The sequence below is a fragment of the Elephantulus edwardii genome, unplaced genomic scaffold (assembly GCF_000299155.1).
Source record: "Elephantulus edwardii isolate Elephantulus edwardi_28Jun2011 unplaced genomic scaffold, EleEdw1.0 scaffold00112, whole genome shotgun sequence".
Taxonomy (NCBI): domain Eukaryota; kingdom Metazoa; phylum Chordata; class Mammalia; order Macroscelidea; family Macroscelididae; genus Elephantulus; species Elephantulus edwardii.
The window spans coordinates 9,481,553-9,489,625 of record NW_006399862.1 but is presented as its reverse complement, the minus strand read 5'-3'; the positions used below and the strand labels follow the sequence as shown (position 1 = coordinate 9,489,625).

Here is an 8,073-nt window from a genome sequence, read left to right as displayed (position 1 = left end):
TTATTTTGGCTGTAAAAACAAATACAAATTAGTCCTTCAAATGAAATAGTCTGGAACAACTGCTTCAGTTAAAACCAATATATCCCCAAATTGTAAATTCTAAAATTCTGACTATTATTGTATGGTCATATTGTTATCCTTACTTTCAGAAAGCAGGGTTATGTCTTCTGCGTAACTAGGATTTGTGATGAATCTTTCTTTGGTCCTGATGCCACATTCTTCATAAAGTACAGCTTCTTAAATTATTTGCTCAGCATACAGATTGAACAGGCATGGAGGAAAGATATAGCCCTTTCAAACATCTTTCTCTCATTTTTTTTAATAAGAATCTTCTTTTCCAAGATATACTTGGATTCCAATGGCTTGTTTAAATTCATGATATTGTGGTTCTGAGAGGTCATAGAAAACTTGGCTTTTGTCAAAATGGTCTCTAATATAAAGTAAATCTTCCACAGAATAGAAACAATCTTTTCCAGTCCAGAGTCAGTCTGTACTGGTTTGATTGCTTTAACATCAAAGTAACTGAGAACAAGACTTTGACTAATGCTGATCTGACAGGAAATGTTACAGGCTGACTTAACCCAGCACATATATATTCAACTGCCTTTGCCATTGCCCAATTGTAACAATTATTGACTTTCTAAAGATGCCATCCTGTTATCTAACTGAGGGAAAATGTCACATTTGTGAAGAGGTCTTCACAGTGTCTGTAAATAGTTCTGCATCCACTACCCTGTTGTTTCCTTTTGGACCAGGAAGAATATCAGCATTAATCCACACAGGGCGCTTCAGATTCATTATCACCTTTTCCAAGAACATCATTGATGGTTCTACAGCTGCTAAACTCTTGAAATCCAGCTTGATGCCTTTCTCTAGGATATCATCAGAGCTTGTTTGAGGAGGATGGGCTATGATTGGCTGGTTGTATTATGGTCTGTCAGGGGGAAGGAGGACATCAGTGGCTTCAGTCACAATGACAGTGATCTCTGGGAGCCCTGGACTGTGGAATGAAAATATACTGGAACATTTTCTGATAAATAACCCGATTATGACAAAAGATGACACCAAGATCATCTGGTATCATGCTCAGATGAATGAGGTAGTGAAAATTATTGCTCACATATTAGAAGCTGATGTCCTCAAACATCTTTCTTAATTTTCAGCTATATAGAGCTCTGGTGAACTAGTGGTAAGAAACTGCACTGCAATCTTGAAGACGTGCTTCAAATCCATCAGCTGCTTTGTGGAAGAAGGGTGGGCAATCTCTTTCCATGAAATTAACTCCTTTTGAAAACCTCCCAGAGGGACAGCTATAGGTTGGTTCTGACTTGAATATACTCAACAACAATAACAATATTACATTGTTCTGCTCAGACAGCCGCTTCTAGCCTATGCATAGGTTTTGTTTGATCAAATTTACGTGTTCATTTTTCTCAATGTTAGCGTTATTTTGTCATGAACCACAAGCCAGGTGTCTTTTCAAAGTCAATAGACATTTTTCTGTTATTCTCTGCTTTCAGCCAAGATTCATCTGACATCAGAAATGATATCCTGTGACAGCAGGAAGCATACAAGGGCAGGAAGGATGAGACAGCATGGCATTGCCTGCGTTGCTCCCACAGTTATTTGGAGGAAAAAATGCTGTCTAGATTGGCCAAGCAGGACTTCTTAACTCAGGTATTTTGGGGGGAAAAACTGTTGTCTGGCCTGACCATGTGGTACCCTAACTCAGGCAACAGAGAGGTCCTAGGCCCCTCAACAGAGGTGAGAAGCCACTTCCAGAAGGGAACAATAGGCTTCCTGCTTGTTCATTCAGGTACTTTGGAGAAAAACCCTACAGTACGGCCTAGCCCTGTGGGACCCCTAAACTTGGCTAACAGGGAGGTCCTGGGCCTCTCAACAGAGGTGAAAACCCACTTCCAGAAGAGAACAACAGGTTTCTTCTTTGCTCATTCAGGTACTTGGGGGAAAATTTTACTGTCTGGCCTGAACACATGGGATTCCTAAATTCAGGCAACAGGTAGGTCCTTAGCCCCTCAATGGAGGTGGGAAGCCACTTCCAGAAGGGAACAACAGTCTTCTTCCTTCCTCACTCAGGTACTTTGTAGAAAAATAGTGCTGTCTGACCTTGCCACGTGGGACCCCTTAAATCAGGCAACAGGGAGGCTCTGGACCCGTCCACAGAGGTGAGAAGCCACATCCAGAAGAAAACAACAGGCTTCCTCCTTGCTCATTGAGGTATTTTGCGGGGGTGGGGGGGTGGGGGGGCACTGTCTGGCCTGGCAACATGGGACTTCTAAACTCAGGCAACACAGATTCCTTGAGTCCCTCGACAGAGGTGAGAAGCCACTTCCAGGAGGGAACAACAGGCTTCCTCCTTACTCATTTAGAAAGAAACACAAATATGCAGGTGTTCCACAAAATATTGCTGTACCCTTAATAATTTTGTAGTTATAACAACCTAATATCTTCTAAGAAAAGACTCCCATAAAGTCAAGAAAATAGCAATCCACATCAGTTATTATGAAAAAAACAAAATAACCCTTCTCCTAAAAATGCAGACCCAATGAATACCCCAGATAGAGAGAATAAGAAGAAATATGTTGATATAGTGTTGCTTGATCAGCTACAGAAAAAGATGTAAATGTGGGAAGAAACAATGGAAGTCAATAAGGGGGCAAATCAGGAAGAAATATAGAGATCAGGAGAAACTTGAACACATATGAATAAAAATACAAAAGATGAAGGAAAAAACATATAGAATAGACAAAGAGGTCCAAGAAATTAAAAAAAAAAAATTCATCACAGGAGAGAGAAGGTTCAGCCAACACAATAATGAAAATAACAGTAAAGCATGAAAATGAAATCCAGAATATTAAGACTGAAATGGCAAACATTTCCAACACGCTGGTAGGACAAAAAAAAAGTAGAACTGAAGAGAAGGAGCAGAGAGTCAGTGAGGGGGAAGATAAAAGCCTCACTAGAAACCTACTTGAAGAAAAAACAGAGATGAGATGTGAAGGAAATGAAGAAAACATTAGAATTATGTGGAATCACATCAAATGGAATAATATACCTATGACTGGAATTCCAGAACACGGTTGGGACATGGAAATCACTGAGAAGATTGTGGAAGAAGTACTAGAAGAAAACTTCTGAGGTATTTTGAAGAATGGGGATATCCACATCCAAGAAGCACAGAGAACACCTAATAGATTAAACTTTAAAAGAAAATCACATAGGCATATCATAATCAAATTCTCCAAATTAAAAGATAAGGATAGAATCCTAAAAGCAGAACAAGAGAAGCAAAGAGTTATCTACAAAGGGAAAAGAATTAGATTAACTTCTGATTTCTCAGTAAAATCCATGTGTGCTAGAAGGCAATGTGATGCCATATACAGAAAGTTGAAAGATAACAATTGTCAGCCAAGGATCCTATATCCAGCAAGGTTCTCTATCAAATTTGAAGAGGAAATTAGATTCTTTGCAGAAAAGAAGGACCTTAAGGAATTTCTGAAAAAAGCACATAAAAAACTTGGTCCAACAGGGTGAAAAGAAAACCTACAGACTGGGAACAAACATTTGGTAATACCATCTCAGACAAGAGTCTTATAACAAAGTTTACATAATACTCCTGGACCTCCACAGGAAAAAGACTGATAACCCAATTACAACATGGGCAAAAGACATGGAAAGAATTTTCACAGAGGAAGATATTCTAATGACAAACAGATACATGAAGAAATGCTCCAAATCACTGGCAGTAAGAAAGAGCAAATCAAAACCACCATGAGGTACCATCTCACTACAGTAACAGTGGCAAAGTTTAACAGGTCAGCAAGTAATAGATGTTGGAGAGGATGTGGTGAGAAAGGAACTCTTATGCATTGTCGGTGAGATTGTAAAATAGTGCAACCACTCTGGAAGGCAGTCTGGCAGTTCCTCAAAAAGCGGAACATAGATATTCCATATGACCCAGCTCTTCCACTACGTGGAATATACCCTGCGAATATGAAAACTGAGGCACAAACTGTTATTTGTACACCAATGTTCATAGCAGCATTATTCACCATCACAAGAACATGGAAACAGCTCAAATGTCCAACCACAAATGAATGGATTGAGAAATTATAGTATATTCACACAATGGAATACTATGCAACATGCAGGAGCAATAACTTTGTAAATTATTACCTAACTTGGGAGGGACTGAAGAGCATTATGCTGAGTGAACTAACTCAGTCTCACAAGGATAAATATTGTATTAGACCTTTATTGTAGAATGAGTATAAGGATCCAGGAGGGGTGGGAGATGCTGGAAGCAGAGGGATGTGGATGTGCAGGGGAAAGAGGGGATTAATCATTGGGTTGTACAATTTGATGGGTGAGGGGTGAGGGAAATTGAAAGAATTTGATCTTGAAAACAATGTATTCAAATTTTGTAAATAAATTAGTGGTAAATTAGAAAAAAATTAAAAAAAATAAAAGCAGGTATCAATGAAGTAGAAAATGAATTACATACATTTCAGAAGAGAAATAAGGCCAAAAAGCAATTCTTGAAAAAGATTAGTAGTATTGACAAAACTCGTAGAAAATCTAATCAATATATACTAACTAAAAAAAAAAATCACTAATTCAAGAATGACAAATGAGATTTCCCAATAGGTGGCATATTAACTTTTTTAAAAAAAAAAAACCCAAAAATTAGTTGGTGGGATATTAAGGAAGATTGTCACAAAATGAAAGGCCAACATAGATCAGAAAGATTCAGTGGAATAAGCCAAACCAAGGCAGGAGAACGGGGCTTGGCCGTTTCTCAGGAAGCCACAGAATTGGGGAAAGAGCAGGGAAAGACTAGAGAACTAGTCAGAGGCATACGGATAAAGGAATGGTGAGCTGGTAACGCCTTTCCAAGTGACTGCAATATTCTCAGGCAGCCTGCTTCTTTATTCCCCTTGGCTCTGAATATTTTATCTCTCCATTAATAATTTAAAAATAATTACAAAACTAAGATATAGGATGGCTGTAAAATTCCAGCTATAGTAAAATAGACAATATAAAAAGTATTTTCTGGTTGTCTGTTTCCTTTCCCATATGAAAGGTCAATGTTAACCCTTGTATGTACATTCTTGCAAATGTTTTCTTAATCCACAAAGATTAGTGTGTGTTGCATTGTTTAAAAAAGAGTTTGACATGATTCACATATTTTTAGGCAACTTGACCTTCATTTATAAAATGACATATGGCGAAAAAGACAAATCTTAGTTATAGAGTTCACTGACTTATAAGATATTTCTCATTACTGTTGAATCAGAAAAGACTCATAGCTGATTTTCAGAGGCTGTAAATGGTGCCAGAGATAATTCTGCAAATTCCTCCCAAGGGGCAGGTGTTAGATTTGAACCACCTGCCACTGAACTGGCAGCTAAATTACTTAGTCATTAGGCAATGAGAATTTTCTATGACAAATACATACACCCTTAAAATACACTTTCTGTTAAACATTTAACCTTTTCTTTGATAAGCGTTTTGCTGTTCACCGCTCTTGGTTAATATGACTAAAACAACTTTCATTATTTTAGTCATTTTCTGGGTATGTTTTTATTTTCTTGTATATAAATGTAGCAGTGAAACTGTTAAATTGTTAAATTAAGAGAGAGATATTATCCTGGATTATGAGAGAGTATTCAACTCAATCATGGGGACTTTAAAAGAAAGTAGTAGAAGGAACTGTCAGTAATAGAAATTATGACCCACGGAAACAAAAGGTTGCAGTGATGTGAAGAAGAGAGTCAAAGGTCAACGAGTGCAGGCTGCTTCAAGAAAGAGAAAAGGACAAGGTGACCTCTTCCTCTCTGAAGCTCTCAGAACAAGAGTGGTTCTGCCAAAAATTCTGTTTTACACATCTGTCCTCCAGAATTATAAAAGAATGAATTTGTCTTGCTTTAAAGCTACTGAAATTGAGTTTCATGTATTGAGATTGTATTCTATAACGCCAAATAGTTTTATAGTTGAACGGTAGATTTGGGATGCCAACGTATGACCCATGATTCAGCAACATCAAAATGACTTGGAGAGATTGTAAAATTGCAAATCATAGAGCCCAAGTAAAGATAGAGTCCTGTATTCTGTGCTTTAATAAACTCTTTAGATTATTCTGATGTTGTTGTTATGTGTCATTGAATAAATTACAACTCACTGATTCTATGCACAATAGCTCTGAATCCTGCTCTATCCTGAGCCAATCTCACCGTCTCTGACACACCTACTCTCATTATCACAGTTACTGTGTCAATCCATCTCATTCAGGGTCTTACTCTCCTGTGCTGTCCCTTGACCTTCCCAAGTATAATTGTGTTTTTATTGTTGATTGATGTCAAGCCTAACACTACACATAGTGACCCTATGAACAAAAGACCTGAAGCCTTTCTATAACTATCGTTGTTTCTCGAAGTCCATAGAATTTTCAGAGGCATGTTGTTTAGGAAGTCAATGCCACTCCTGCTTCCAAACCCAAGCATGATATTCTTATCCAAAGACAGGTCCCTCTTGGCTACGTACCCAAAGATAGATGCTAAAATTTAAGCACTTTTGCATTAGGATGCACTATGTAAACAATGATGCCACTTGAAAACAAATAAAACTTTTTACTGTTTTTCCAATCCTCATGCCTTCTAATTCTTGCCTTATTGTATTGTTTAGATTTCTAGAGCAACATTTAATATTTTGTTGTTGTTGTTACGAATCGTTGAATCGCTTGCAACTCATAGTGACCCTATATACAACAGCCTTAACCCCTGATTTATCCTGTGTCAAACTCACTGTCTCTGACACACCTACTTCCATTACCCCAATCACTGAATCAATCCATCTCATCAAGGGTCTTCTCTCTTGCACTCCCTCCACCCTCCCAAATATGATGTTCCTCTGAGAACTGGTCCCTCCTTGCAACATGCCTAAAGTATGTCAGACGAAGCTTCAGAATCCTTGCCTCTAAAGAGCAGCCAAGTTTCACTTTCCTATGGATGAACTTATTTGTTCTCTTAGTAGTCCATGGTATATTGAACACTCTTTTCCAGCACAATTCTCTATCATCCCTACTCACTGTTCAGCTCTCTGACGAATAGCACGCAACCGTGGAGACTATGGCCTGGATCAGGCACACCTTAGTTTCCAACCTGATATTGTTGGGCTTCAGTACTCTGGAGAAGTCCTTGACAGCTGATCTTCCAAGTGCAATTTATCTCATGATGTCCTGGCTGCTGGTACTAAGAGTACTGATTGTGGAACCAAGCAAACTAAAACTGTTAACTATCTCAATCTCTTCATCATCCATAATGATGCTGCCAATTGGCCCAGTGGTGAGAAGCATTGTTTTCTTGGTGTTGAACTTCAATCCTTATTGAAGGCTGCAGTCTTTATTCTTCTGCAGCAAGCAATTCAGGTCCGCCTCAGTTTCAGCAAGCAGGGTTGTGCCATCTGCATAACACAAGATGTTGATGAATCTTTCTCCAATCCTGACGCCACTTTACTCCTCATATAGCCCAGCATCCCAGATGATCTGTTCTGAATACAGATTGAAAAGGTATGAAGACATAATACATCCCTGGCAGATGTCCTGCCCATACAATGTCTCCTTGCTCCATTCTGATGACTACTACTTGGTTCAAGTACAGGTTTTGCATGAGCACAATCAACTGTTCCAGGATTCCCATTCTTCTCAGAGACAACCACAGTTTGTTGTGATCCATACAATCAAAAGCCTTTGCATAGTCAATATAACACAGATAGACATCCCACTAGTACTCTCTGATTTTTTCCAAGATCCATCTAACATTAGCTGTAATATCCCTGGTACCACGGCCTAATCTAAACCCAGCCTGCACATCTGGCACTTCTCTGTTGGCATATTGCTCCAGTCGTTTATGGATAATTTTCAGAAAAATCTTGCTATCATGTCATCAGCATAGAGGGATAATTTTACCTCCTCGTTGCCTATTTGGATACATTTTATTCCGTTCTCTTGTCTTATTGCTATAGATGGTATACCAATTGAAGTATTTCAGATAA

The 8,073-nt window shown here is 38.5% G+C and overlaps 1 pseudogene; it reads right to left on the bottom strand.

Annotated features, from left to right (window-relative positions):
* The window catches only part of LOC102864751, a 75,100-nt pseudogene continuing 67,027 nt past the window's right edge, over positions 1-8,073 (bottom strand).